Source organism: Meles meles, chromosome 3 (assembly GCF_922984935.1).
Source record: "Meles meles chromosome 3, mMelMel3.1 paternal haplotype, whole genome shotgun sequence".
Taxonomy (NCBI): Eukaryota; Metazoa; Chordata; class Mammalia; order Carnivora; family Mustelidae; genus Meles; species Meles meles.
The window spans coordinates 71,743,619-71,758,155 of NC_060068.1; the positions used below are offsets into that span (position 1 = coordinate 71,743,619).

The 14,537-nt window shown below is 40.7% G+C and overlaps 1 pseudogene; it reads right to left on the bottom strand.

Annotated features, from left to right (window-relative positions):
• LOC123939238 overlaps positions 1-11,488 on the bottom strand; it is a 29,906-nt pseudogene extending 18,418 nt beyond the window's left edge.
• Positions 11,489-14,537: the final 3,049 nt, after the last annotated feature.

Here is a 14,537-nt window from a genome sequence, read left to right on the forward strand (position 1 = left end):
ATCAGGCTACCTCTGAGCAGAGAGCCTGATGTGGGGCTCCATCCTAGGACCCCAGGATCATGACCTGAGCCGAAGGCAGAGATTTAATCCACTGAGACACCCAAATTTTCTTATTTTATTTTATATACTACAGAATCATTCTCTTATTGAAAATATTGAAGATAGTCCTGAATATAGAATATCCACCCAGGGGAGTTACATTAAAGTACACTGGCCTGAGTATCAGATCAATGCCTTTCATCCTAAAGACTTCATAAAGGGGATACCCTCTCCTTGCCATGTGTTAAGCTGAACTGCTACTTAACTCACATAAGGATTCAAGCAATGTAATAAGATTATGCACATATAAAAAAAATCAGCCTTGTTAGGTTTTCTATTTTATAAATGTTAGGAGTAAGTAAAATGTCAAGCATTTGTTAAAAAACTATCCTTAAATTTAAGTATTTTCAATAATATTAAATATTATCAATTAAAGCTTAAATGTCACTCAAAAGCAGCAGGCAAATCTTGTTTTTAAGGAGAGGGAGACAAAGCTTTTCTTTCTTTCTTTTTTTAAAAAATCTGGTTCTTAAATGAACTTGGCTCCAGAAATCAAACTGTTTTAAACCATTATAAATAATTAACCAAAAACAATGTTCTACATTTTTGAAGGTACACATTTTTTTTTCTCCCCAAAGCACTAGCTTTAATTTCAGGAGAGTAATCTTTTTTTTTTTAAATATTTTATTTATTTATTTGACAGAGAGAGAGGTCACAAATAGGCAGAGAGGCAGGCAGAGAGAGAGGGAGAAACAGGCTCCCCACTGAGCAGAGAGCACGATGAGGGGCTCGATCCCAGGACCCTGAGATCATGACCCGAGCCGAAGGCAGAGGCTTAAACCACTGAACCACCCAGGCGCCCCTCAGGAGAGTAATCTTTAAAGAGAGAAGCCAAATGCATCTTTAAAAAGCTAAAGATATGATTTCCTCTCTCTCATTAATATCTTCTTGGCATTGAAAAACACATCTTATTTAAATAACTTCTTACTAATGGCCTCCACAGAACTCCCATCTATCTACATTCTTTCCATATGTCTCTGTCAATTCAATGGTTATTTACTATATGAGTCGGTTTTTATTTACAAAGCCAGAAATTTTTTTAATGCAAGAAATATGTTTATCTTTGAGAATTTAGAATTTGGATTGCACTCTTCATTTTTCTTCCAGGATTGCCTTACTTTCCCATTTTAAGGAAAAAGCCTTTTAGAAATTGGAAAAATATTATTTTGTGATAAAATGAATGATTGCTGTAATCTAATGTTCCAGATTTTGCTAGCTAGTGACTATAAGATAAGATCATGCTTTCTTTTAATTCCCCAGTGCTTACAGCTTGAGCACCTACCAACCTGATCACTGGAATTAAGACTTTACTTGCGAGATTTTCCCAGGTCCTGCCTCACATCTGCTAGAAGCAGGTGGCCTCCTATTACACTGCTGCCTTTGCTGTTTGCCCTGCTCGAGAGACCACTAAACATATGGCTCAGCTCTCCTGTCCTCCAAGAATGACAGCTACCACCCCTACGTTTCTGGTCCCACACAAGCCTGATGCCTGTTCTCCTCCCTCTGAAATAGGAGATAGATGTCTCCCTAATTCCCCATGGTACAGTCGAGACCGGGTTAAAATGAAAACTAGACTTTACGAAAGGTTGCAGCATCATGGAAGGAAAGTGCAACAAAAATGGTAACTCATGGGCACCTGGGTGGCTCAGTTGGTTGAGCGGCTGCCTTCAGCTCAGGTCATGATCCTGAAGTCCCAGGATCAAGTCCCACATTGCGCTCCCAGCTCCACCGTGAGTCTGCCTCTCCCTCTGAACTTCTCCCTCTCATGCTATCTCTCACTGTCTCTCTCTCTCAAATAAATAAATAAAATCTTAAAAAAAAAATGGTAACTCACTTTTGCTCCATACATTGCTACTCTGAGAGCAGACGGGACCTCAGATCTCTTACTGGTCCATCTTCAGGCAGGCTGACAGCTCACCAGGAATGTCCCAGCATATGCATGGCTCAGCCCTGTTCACATTCCAAGGCCTTAAGTGAAGGTGTCATTCACCCCAATCTAAGGCCCCAATCCTCATTTCTGGCATCATATTGGAACTCACCAAGGATGACTGACACTGGGAAGATATACTCTCTTCAAGGAAACCTTACACACCCAGCCACAAAGCTGGGATCTCGCCTCAGAAACTTGTAACATCATAGCTCAGTGGCAGTTTTTTGCCTTTAGTGACGCCTTATTTGAACGCAATCATCCAAGTGGGCATGGGTTGGCCTTAACCAGTCCAGCTTTTTAGTAGCATGAAGTAGAATAGGAATTGGGCCAATAAGACCCCTTCACCTTCTCTCTATCCTTGCTTCACATTTCAAATCCTCAGATGGGACAGACGACTCTGCATATATGCATACTTCTGGTGTGGCTCAAATCTACTTTGTCAAAAGAAACATTTTCTAGAAAACACCCATCAAAGCTCTTTAAAAAAAAATTCCCCAGTTTACACCATTAAACATTAAATTCCCATTCTGAATGGGAATGAAAACATAAGTTTTGTTCTACAAATAAAATACTAACTTTGGAGTTTTTTTTTCATTGAGTTCAGGGTTTTCTTCCAAACAAGGAGTGGGTACTCCTCTGTGTTTCCCTAGGAACAAAGCAACAGGCTTCCTCAAGTACTCCACCCAAGAATGTAGGACTTGTTTGTAACTTTGAAAGTAGCACCTTAGGGGTCTTATAGGGATTGTCAACAGCAGAGACAGGCCACCAAATTTTTAAAAAATCTCAAGTTTTAGAATCCAGAGTACCCTGTAAAATAACTACTCTAAAATTCAACAGCTGTCTCAGAACAAGAATTTTTTATTTTCAGGAGTCTCCGTTGGGGAAGGCTGGACTCAAGTTTGGCCCTGAGCTACAGGCTACAGGCTCTCGTTCGGGAGCCTAGGCCAGAGAGGTTACTGAGGTGTGTTCTTCTGATGGAGGATCCCCAGAGTTCAGAGGGCCACTTAAGTGCATGAACACCTTCAAGCTGATGCTTGAGTCATCGGTCAAAGGAAGATAGACTGACAAACTCAGTGTTAAGGGATGGGGACGGAAGGGTAAGGGTGTGGATGTATAATTCTACAAGTGAGGAACAGTGATTTTGTCCGATAACTCAATCTTCTTTCCTGGACCACCACAGACTACATAGCTACTCTTTCTTTTGTGTCTAGCCTTGCTCCACAGCCTCAGTATTTAGACCTGATATTTGGTCATCCCTCTGCTCAATCAAGTCAATAGTTCCATTTCAGGAAAAAATTAAAAGTTTTAGTAAAAACAACGACTACGTCCTGGTTAGATGTATAACACGTTTCGTTTCCGTTATTTGTGCTGCCTCCCTCCCTTTCTCTCTCTCTGCCCACTGCTGACCTTCAAAGCTGGTGTTCTCTATACCCATTACTCCTCTGAACATCTCAACTTCTTCAAGGCTTGTGGTTTTGTGCACGATGTTTTTTCTTACAGAAATTTATTCTATTTGTTCTACAAAAATGTATGAAATGCCTGTGCTGTGTCAGGTGCCCAGAAAGATAAGAGACACACTGGAGAACAAAATAAAATTTGTCCCTCCCTCAGAGAGCTTACAGGAGGGGGAGGGAATGTACCTTCTCCACCCTTCTTTGCCACAGTGAACATGCAGTATTTTTAGGGGGGAGTTTTGATCCCTTATGCTTTCCTCTGCTTTTCCCAGGGGGAGTTGAATTCTTCCTTTTTAATGCTCTCATACTACTTTGCATTAGTGAAGTTAAGTACTATTTTGAGATCCAATTAATGCTTTTCTTCTTTCTGTAGTCCCTCCTCTTTTCCTCCTCCCTATTCTTTGCCCAGGACAGTTTTTGGACAAGAAACCCCCCTCTGCCCACCAAAACAACAACAACAACAACAACAACAAAAAACCCAACCAAAAAAACACACACACATAAAGCTACTGAGGACATTTGAGTAGGTGACCATAGGAAAAATAACAAGATAAAATGGTATGCCACCGGGGGTGGAGAATCCAGCAGAAAGCAGAGAGAACACAGGCCTTGTCTCCCAGATGAGAAGGATTTCACCAGCCTGGGGAATGGGGGGAGAGAAAGAGATCTGTGGGTCTGGAGCAGAGAGGACAATGTCTGTCCTCCTTCTGACAGTGCCCGGAGCATGATGGTGTCAGTACTAAGAATAACAACAATCATAGCACTGGTCATAATAGCAGCTAACTGTTGCTGAACACTCACTATGGGCCAGGCATTGTCACCTCACTCTGATTACCTCAGTTTGCCCTCAAAGCTCTGTGAGGTACGTAATATGCACACACTTACTTTACAGGTGAAGGTTAAGAAATTGAAAAAAATTGTCTGAGGTCATGAGATACGGCAAGCCCAGGATATGAAGCTAAGTGATGCCAAAGTTGGCCTTCTTAAACAATTCGTGATTCTGCCTCCCTGCTGTGACACCACCAAACCAGTTGCCTGAGGAACTTAGTCAGAGGAAGCCATCTGAAGCCCTGTAAAAATGTCTTGTTTCTCTTGCAGGACACAGAGGTTGGCAAGCACCCCTGAGCCCAGGGAGTCCTACTGACAGGGAAAATAATGAACAATAACCAGAGGCAGGCGCTCTACCCTCCTCCCTCCCCTATTCCAATGACACAGGTAAGAGGACTGGATAGAAGGAACTAACATTTACCAAGGTCAAATTCTCTACTATCTTGGAATATGGGAGCCTGGTGTAAAAAATAATTAAGCATAATTATAGAAAATAATAAATATATTTCTTGTACATATTACTTTATAAGATGAGATTTATACCCATTACATCGATTATCTCTATTCTCTCTCTTATCACTTTGCAGTATGAGCTGAGCATTTCCTGTAGATGATGAATGATTAGAAGTTAGGAAATTTCTTTGACTTTGTTACAGATACTCAGTAGAGTGCCAGGCTACCGTTGGTCAAGGAATCACTGAAATATCGTTAGTAAGAATTCTCTATTACTTTATGCTGTGAATTGTGTAAGTCTGATGAATCACAGACCTGTACCCCTGAAACAAGTAATACATTATATGTTAATTTGAAAAAAGAATTCTTTATTACTCTATTTTTACTCCCACTAAGTTCTGCTCACTTAAAAAGTTGAAGTCTTGATTTTTAATATAAAGTCCATTAACACAAATAGCTTAATGGCTTAGATCTCAAACAATTGTGCTCTTATAAGTGTATTTCCTTTTTTTTTTACCCCTTTCTTCCTTTTTTTTCCCCTCTAGAGATTTTATTTATTTGTTTGACAGAGAAAGAGAGTGCTTGTACACAAGTAAGGGGAGCGGCAGGCAGAGGGAAAGAGAGAAGCAAGCTCCCTGCTCACCAGGGAGCCCCACACCGGGCATGATCCCAGGACCCTGGGATCATGACCTGAGCTGACGGCTGACCCTCAGCTGACTGAGCCACCCAGGGGCCCCACCCCTTTCTTTATTCTTAAGATAATTTTTTGAGGTTATATCAGAGAATGGTAAGGTGAAAATACTTCAGACAAAATGTTTATCACCACAGTATGTACTTTCTAAGGGCAAAGGGAACTTATACACCGTCATGACGGTAGCTGCGGAATTCATCAAGAAAACAATGTTGATGAAGAGGAAGAGGAAGTGCACTCTCCGTGGAGGAATGATGCCAGAGAGAAGTGTGACAGATGACTCAGCAGAAGGTCTCATACTCCTGTCAAGGGCCAGAGAGTTGAGTGCTGCCACCTAAGAGGAAGCCTGCCAAGGAATCAAGGCTGCTCCTACTACTGAGGCAACTTCATGTAAATCAGAGCTAATGCTGGTACGTGTGGTGATACCAGCTAACCAGTTAGTCGCTGCCCTTCTTAGTCACTTCCTTCCTATTCTTCCACCTCTTTGTGGTGCCGTGAGCTCACCAGCTCTCCAGTCCCACTGACCTCAAGGAGAGTTTTATTGTTTTTTTTTCTCTTGAGTAAGTATCAATGTTTACAGGTTTTATTTAAATACATGCAGAAGGATTAGGTCAGCAACACCAGAGCACGTGCATACACTTTCAAGTCGGAACAGAAACTGTAAGGCACTTGAGGAAAAACCTTGGTTTTTAATAGTCGTTCCTTCATTCACTCACAGACTGTCCAGTCACCGCCAGTGGTTTCCTACGTGTTGGGCTCTGCTTGCTGGGACTCACACATTCTCTGGGAGATGGCGATGTAACTTCTGTGTGTGGTACCACAGGCACTAGAACACAGGCATTCTCCAGATCCAGGAGAGTCCAGAGGGGGAAGGCAGTATGGAAAACAGAGGAGGATTTCTAGACTTTGAGCTGAATCTTGAAAGATGGTGAGCAGTTTGCCAACTGGCTCTGAGAGAAGGCACCCAGGAAGAAAGAATAGCACTTTTGGAGGCCCAGCCTCATGAAAGTGGACAGTGTAATTTCACTTGTCAGGATGGGGTGAGAAAAGAGAAGTGGGAAGTCAAGGTAGGGAAGAAAGCAAGGCTGTGATTGGCTGTCTGTGCTGTACTTTATGACTTAGAGGCTATTAGAGATGTTAATAATAGACTTAATTTTTAGCAACTAGTTACTCTGTTGGCCAGTTGCGGACTGATGGGAATGTTCTATTTCTCTCCACTGATGGCAAATGACACTCGTGATAGGGCAGGAACAGCTGAATCCAACAGGGACAAAACCAAGTAGGGTGCGGAGCCAGCCAGTGTCTGGTGCGAATGGTCTCGACTTAACCGGGGATTGGTATGCGCACATACAATGATATTCGGTTCTATAACTGGTATAAAGAAAAGTGGGCTGGGGTGGAGTATAAATCTTGGAGCTCACTCAGGTACTAGAAATTCTTAATTACGCCTCTTCTGACAATTACACACACAGAGTTGCCCTTCAGGTTCCTGTGAGACATGAGTAATAGCTATAATATGTGAACGCATCTCTGACCCAACCCTTCCTCAGTAAATGGGGGAGTACTTTAGTTCGAAAGAAAAAGAGAAGCATTACAAGAACTGGTGTGAGAGAGAAAATCCTTGAGAAAAAGTCCTCGTCGGTTTTTTCTCAAAGGTTTAATCAACCCCCCCTCCCCCCCAATGAGTCAGCGTGGCAGAGTGGTTAAGAGCAAGCTTTGGAGGTAGATCACTCTCGGCTCTTATTCTGACTCTATCAGTTAAGAGCTTTGGGCCCTGTGGCAAGTCACGTGACATCTCTTAACCTAATTTCTCGGCTGTAAACTGGGCATAATAGGACCTACGTCAAGAGTAGTAAGAATCAAATGAGGTAATCTGGAAAGACTTAGCACAATGCCTGTTGCAGTAATCACAAACTAAATTGGTCTTTGTCAGGGTTTTCCTATAAAGGATCTCTTTGGATCTGAAACACAGAGGTCACGGCCTTTTCTTTTAAAAATAAACTTTTCTTGCCTATTCCCAAATGTAATACGTCCTGTCCATGTCATATGTTATGTCATAAACCTCTGTCTCTCCTCTCTCTTCTAATGGTTGCTGTTAGGAGCCACAAGGCCATATTTCTGCACCACCCCCCCCCCTTTTTCTGAAGTAAAAAACTCTACACCCAACCTGGGGCTTGAACTCACAGCCTCAAGATCAAGACTTGCATGCTCTACTGACAGAGCCAGCTGGGCCCACTCCCTACTCTCTTTTCTGCACAGCATCTCCTGTTCCCCTTTTTGTTTCCATTTTGACATCTTCATGCCTGTCTGCAGACAGCTTTGGTTCTTCAGTAATCATGTCAAGCAGTATTTTTTGAGCTGTGGAATAACACACTAACCATTAATATGGCTGTATTTTTTTGTCTGCTCGTAATAACTTGCTCAGGGTTTAAGAAAATCTGAGATCTTCTCTAAGTTGACTCTTTAGTCATGAAAACCAGAAAACTAAAAACTGAAAGTTACTAGGTACAGGATAGCAACTCATTTAAATAATCTGAATCGCCAAATATTATGTCTTACACTAAGAAACTTGATATTAGAGTGACAATGTTGGAAATACTAGACTAGTTATATCTCAGTGAAGATTATTTGCTTTCAAACTTGAAATCAGGAAGGTTTTTCCAAATAACCAAGAAAAAAAACAAATAATCAAATACCACCTGCACGAGATAAGTTTTGCATAATGATAATTCAGCCACAGAAGATGGGATTTTGAATTAAAAATCTAGGTTAGAAGACCATGCGTGCTCTGGCATCATTTGGTTTCCTATTAACTTACTGTGTTTAGGTTCTCTCATCTAAAATAGAATCAACAAATCCTTGCTTCCTTTGTTTGTAGATCTATTTACCTATCTATGTCTCAGATAGGTGAGAACCTTCTGGGTTCCTTGGAGGAAAGCTACTGTTTAAATTCAAGGTGTTATTCTTGGAAATGGCAAGAGCACGGAAGCAGGGATATGTACACTGACCTTCTGTGAGCTGCACTTGGCAACCCTGAGGATTCCTGTATGTCTCTTTCTCAAGTCATAAAGCTAACAAGTGGGCCTCAGGTGCATGGGGGAGGTGGAAAGGCTTATGTTATTATTTGGGGACGGCATGGACCATGTCATACGTAACATGCTGTAGCTGAAGATCGAGAAAAGCCTCCTTAGGTTGTCTTTGCCATCCTTGAGGGTCTCGATGTTATTCATAGCAGAACTACTAGAGTGTAGAATCTGAGGCACTTCCAGCAGCAGTTAAAAATAGAAAAGAGCCCACGATGTGTATGTGGGCAGAATGAATAGTAAGAACTGGCAGGGCCTGTCCACCCCTCCTTCCTTTGAAATCTGATCTACAGTATCTTTCCTATTGTTTTCTGGCACAAATCTAAATTCTTTGTTTCAAAGAGTGTCTTAATATTCGGGACTTTGGGTGCCTTATAAGCACTTATTTGGTTGTCATTTTCTCATGACTCAGTTCAGCAAATCTCCCAACCTGTGTCAGTATCTTTAGCTTCGTGCTGAAATCTTTGTTTTGCTTTGCAAGCCCAATATTATCCTGTAGCAGGTGTAGGTTCTGTGTTTTCTGAGTTCTTAACGAACATAAATCCCCAGTGGGGATATTTGTCATTCCTTGCATGCCATTGTTCTGATAATGGTGCTTATAAAACACAGAGAGATCTTTTTCTAGATTCCATGGCTAAGCGTATGTTTCAAGAAAGGCCAGGGTTCGTCAGGAGATGTGGAACTGCCTCTGAGTTTTTGTAGATAGTATGTGTGTCTTTGAGTGAGTTTGCTAGACACAAACGCCTTTTTATTTATTGCAACCCTTTGCCTTCAGTGCCGTTCACCCAAAGTGTCACACTGTGAAATTGTTACATATGACCTTTTCTTTGCTCCTGGAGTCATTTAGTCGTTAAAACATAATTTAAAATGGTAATTGCTAGAAATGGGCATGATCAGAGAAGTGTTCCAGGGCAACTTTGTAAATAAATACAGAACATTTATAAGCACACTGTTTAAAATCAGTTTCTTAGACTCTATTTAAGAGATATCTGGGTGAGGGAAAATGAAACTGGTATTGCCTACCATTCATCTAGCCTGCATCATAATTTTCTGGAAGCAAGCACTGTTTGGAAATAAGAGAATGGTACACTGATGCTTCTCTCTCTCTCTGGTTGACGGGAATGACTTGGGGGTGGAATCTCTGAGGTCAATGACTGTCATGTTAATAAAGTTATCTTTAGGATATCCTGCAACGTGCTATACACAGAGACAGATTTTGTCTTTACAACTTTCTCTTGAACATGTACAAAGTTGCAGGCCTGGGGCACCTGGGTGGCTCAGTCTGTTAAGCGTCTGCCTTTGGCTCAGGTCATGATCCCAGGGTCTCCGGGGATCGAACCCACATCCAGCTCCCTGCTCAGCGGGGATCCTACTTCTCCCTGTCCGTCTGCTTCTCCCCATGCTTGTGCTCGTTTGCTCTCTCTCTCTCTCTCTCTGTCAAATAAATAAATAAAATCTTAAAAAAAAAAAAAGAAAGTTACATGCCCATCCTAAAATAAATATGATGATATGAGTGATTCAGGAAAGCTTTGTTAGAAGAGTCTTTCTGCTTCTTTGTTTAGGTCAAAGTAAAGAAGAACTAATGCATTCACAGATACTTTATCATGGAATTGTTGTCTCTTTCCCTGACTCATGTGTGAATTTAAAATGCAGTGTATAAATTAGAGGGATAAATCTGACTTAGGCCTATTTTTTTCTTTATCATCAGTATAGCCTTAATATGGAAGTATTTTCTTTCTCCACAAATAGATTCGGAAAACAACATAACAAAATGAGGACAGCAGTAACAGGAGCTTCTGAAACACGTTTTTAAAAGCAGGACATGAAGGTGTCCTTGAAGACTTCTTAGGCTGTCTGTAAATCAGTGTTAGTCAGTGCTCCCAGGGATCCAAATTCTCTAGTTACCTGTTCCCCTGACACATCCCAACGTCTGTGGTCTTCCTGGGCCCACTGGCAACAGCGCTGAGGCCACTGACTAAGTCATGGCTATCACGGTCTTTGCAAATACTGCCAGCCTTAAATTTACACAAGAGTTGCATAAAAAGTTGTACATTTCATTACCTGGAGAGGTAGACATTTCGGGCATGAAAACATGGCACAACAGAAAAAAATCTAGGCATTTCCTCCTTCCACTGGCTCCGTAACCCTCGATCTCAAAACAGTGTGCTACAGATGTTTGTCTGAGCCGTAGATGAAGGCATAGGATGAGCTCCGTAATTCTTTTGGTTTTTATGTTTGTCACTAGTTTTTCAGGCCAGCTGGCTAAGCAGGGACTATTTCTAGCCTAAAGGAAGCTCTAAGGAAGACCTTGTGATTTAGTTGCTAAGTAAGTATTTCTGCAGATGCTGTTATCTTTAGGTAATGATGTCCTACTTTGCAAATGAAACTATGCATTTATTTTGGAGGAATAGATTTCAGAAATCTTGAGCTTTCTAAACGGGGATTCTGCTGTTAACTACTGGTGTGCCTAAAGACACTGACTCTCGGGGCGCCTGGGTGGCTCAGTGGGTTAGGCCGCTGCCTTCGGCTCAGGTCATGATCTCAGGCCCTGGGATCGAGTCCCGCATAGGGCTCTCTGCTCAGCAGGGAGCCTGCTTACCTCTCTCTCTCTCTGCCTGCCTCCCTATCTACCTGTGATCTCTCTCTGTCAAATAAATAAATAAAATCTTTAAAAAAAAAAAAAAAGACACTGACTCTCACTGGTGAAGCACGGGCCTGGATGGGGTGCAGATTTCTCTTTGGCCCTGTAACTTGAGTGCCCACCAGGACTGAAAGTATTCTTGTTTCCCAGCCGGAATGGAAAATAAGCTGCCTGGTCTGGCTGGCCAGCCTTCCCAGCACTGATGAGGCTCACATGTGGCACCCCCTTGAGACGTAACAGAAAGCTGCTCGCTGTACCGTGGATACCGTGGTCCCCTTCCACAAGTGCTTCCTGCTTCGGAGAAGTCATTGCCTGTGGAAGGATATAATAAACTCTCCGCTTTGTCACCACTGGTTATAATACTTTAAATAACTCAGATTAGTTTGGGTTAAGCAGGATTGAAAAATACTATTTTTCTTGCCTGCAGGAGCAAATCATGAAAGATTTATTTTTAATCGCTCGCTTGCCCTCTTTGCTGAAACTCAGTTTTGTGTTCTTGTTCTTGTCCTTCTTCTTTCCTTTGGAAATCCCATTTTCCATCTTATGTTAAAGTGAAATAGTTTGCAGTTGAGTCGTTTAATACAAACAAATATGACTTCTTTGGCTCTCTTGATTGTTCTGACCCCTTTTATGCAGGAGAATTGACCGCCTTGGCCCTCTGGGGCACACTGGGGAGACGTAAGCATGACTTGGGAGTCCAGATTTATTTTAAAATACCAATTCCGTTGTCGGCTGTCCATATTAAACTGGGAAAATCATTTAACCTCTCAGAGCTTTCTTAATATTTCTAAAGTAAATTACGCAGAGGTCACAGATAATCTAATATACTATTTGACTCAGAGTAGGAATATAATAAATACTACTTTCCAGTCCCACGCCCTCCCCTAGGTCTTTTTGTTGTTATTGTTTGCTGTTGTTGTCATAGTCTAGCAACAGGATACTTGCTGATTTTCATGACTGTAATGAAATTTTTGAAGAGATACAGTTCTAAGCATCTCAGAATTCTCATCAGATGCTACATCCCCTCCTCTGACCCCGTCCCACCATGCTAGCAAAATGTGAAACAAACAGCTACCTTTTTGTACAGTTTTCTTACAAAGGGAGAGGGAGGACTACAAAGTAGTTAAATTTGAGGCTGCAGACAGGAAATGAACAGGTGGTAGTAAGACCTGGAATTCTTGCTTCCCATGGTGCTATGATAAACATTACTAGATCATGTTCTCTGCTCAGAATGTCTCATCACCTATTTTATGTAAGTATCCAGAGAGATGGTTTGACATTTTGTTTTTTTTTTAATTAAAAAAATCTCACAAAATTTTAGGCTGCTAAAATTTCTTAGTATATCACATGCTATGCTCCAACACAGAAATTTTTTAGAAAACAACAATTAAACAGGCCCCCAGATCTACTAAAACCTAACACCTGACACAAGCCCTCTTCAATCCTAAATTCCAAAGTGAAGTTTCATTTAATGTCAGTAATAGCTGCTTTAGCGCAATATAGACACATTCTCTGACTAGTGATCAGTTTTAGTCGTTACAAATCTTGATTTTTAAAAAGTGTGCTTCCTTATAATTTTGGATGTAAAGTCAGCTGAACAACTACGAAAACCCCACCAGTTAGCTTCCCAGTGCTGCATACATAATATTCCAATTTTCTCACAAGTAAACATAAAGTATACGATGAACTTGACCAGTATTTTGATAAACATTGTTGAATATAAGACATATCTCCACAACTTTTTACTGTTGTCACTAGGCCTCTCTAGTAAATAAACCACATTTTCAGTATTAAGAAGACATTCTCTCATTCATTAACTGGGAATGGTATATTGAACTTACTTGATTCAATTTTAGAAAACCGTTTTGCTAAAAATTTCTTAATTTATGTAATGTTCTTCTTATAGTCATTCTTAATTTTTTACTTAATGCTATGGAAATGAAAATACCTTTTGAGATCTTTACTCCAGTCCATATCTGTTATAGCTTCTGAAATTCCTTTGAAATCTCCATGTTGAAATCCTGCTCAGTTCGTCAGAATGTGACTGTATTTGGAGACAGGATCTACAAGACATAATTAAGGTGAAATTAGGCCACTAAACTCAGCCCTAATAGAATATAGTTGGGGCCCTTACAAGAACAGATCAGGTCAGAGACACAGAGAGAAGAAAGACAATGTGAAGATACCAGCAAAAATCTGCTGTCTACAAGCCAAAGAAAGAGGTTTCAGAGGAAATCAACACTGCTGACAACGTGGTCTTGAACTTCTAGCCTCCAAAATTGCGAGAAATAGATTTCTGTTGTTTAAACTACTCAGTCTGTGGTACTGAGTCCATAGTTATGGCAGTCCTAGCAAACTAACACAACATATTAAATTTGGTAATAATATTGTCTGATGGAGCAAGGATTTCTCATGTGACTCTTTTCTTCTGCCAAAATTCCCCTTAATTCTTTTTTTTTTTAATACCACCAAAATGTGACTGAAAAACTTTCTGTGCTTTAGTATATTAAAAAACTTCTCTTACAAATATTCTGTAATTCAGACTTGAAACAAATCAAATTAACCTTTTCCCTTAGTTGTAATGAGCTAATGAGATCCTACTGAATAATCCATCACCGAGATAATTTTTACAAAATTTGCTTTAGGACAACATCTTCCAAATTCAATCAATTCTTAAGTCTTACTGCTTTTGCTACCTTTCTCATAAAATACAGATTTTTTTTTTTACCTTATTTTCCCTTAATGTGCTCACATACAGAATTTCTCTACCTCCAAAATATTTATTACATAGACTCCAGAGTTATAATTATGACCAAAAATTTTTCATGCAAATTGCTTCAATAGTTTACCATCATCTACAGAATAAAATCCAAACTCCCTTCACAATACAATAGCAAATGTTCGTGATGTAGGTCCTGCGTACTAGGTCTCCTCTGTGTCTGTTTTCAACCTCCCAAGCTCAACCCTTGTTTTACTCACTAAGACTTATTACCTAGAGCTCCTACTCTAGGTGGGCTTTTAAAAAATTGTCTGTATGTCTTTGCATATGTTATTTTTACTGCCCCTAATGTTTCCCCTATATTCTCTAACCAACTTCTCATCCTCCGAGTCTTAGCTCAAATAATAACTTGTCTTTTGGTGAATTCAAATGGGCCTCCTGTGCTCCCAAGACATACTGTTTATAGCACCTTGCCTACCTCCACACTAGATCAATGTAGTTCCGTGTTTGTCTTCTCGGTTCCGTATTTGTCTACTGCGCCTTCACGGGGAAGGGACCCGGTAACTATTAAGTGATACAACAATGAGGTGGGTTATAGCATCACGAAATTGCTCTAAAGCATTCAAGAAGACCTTACAA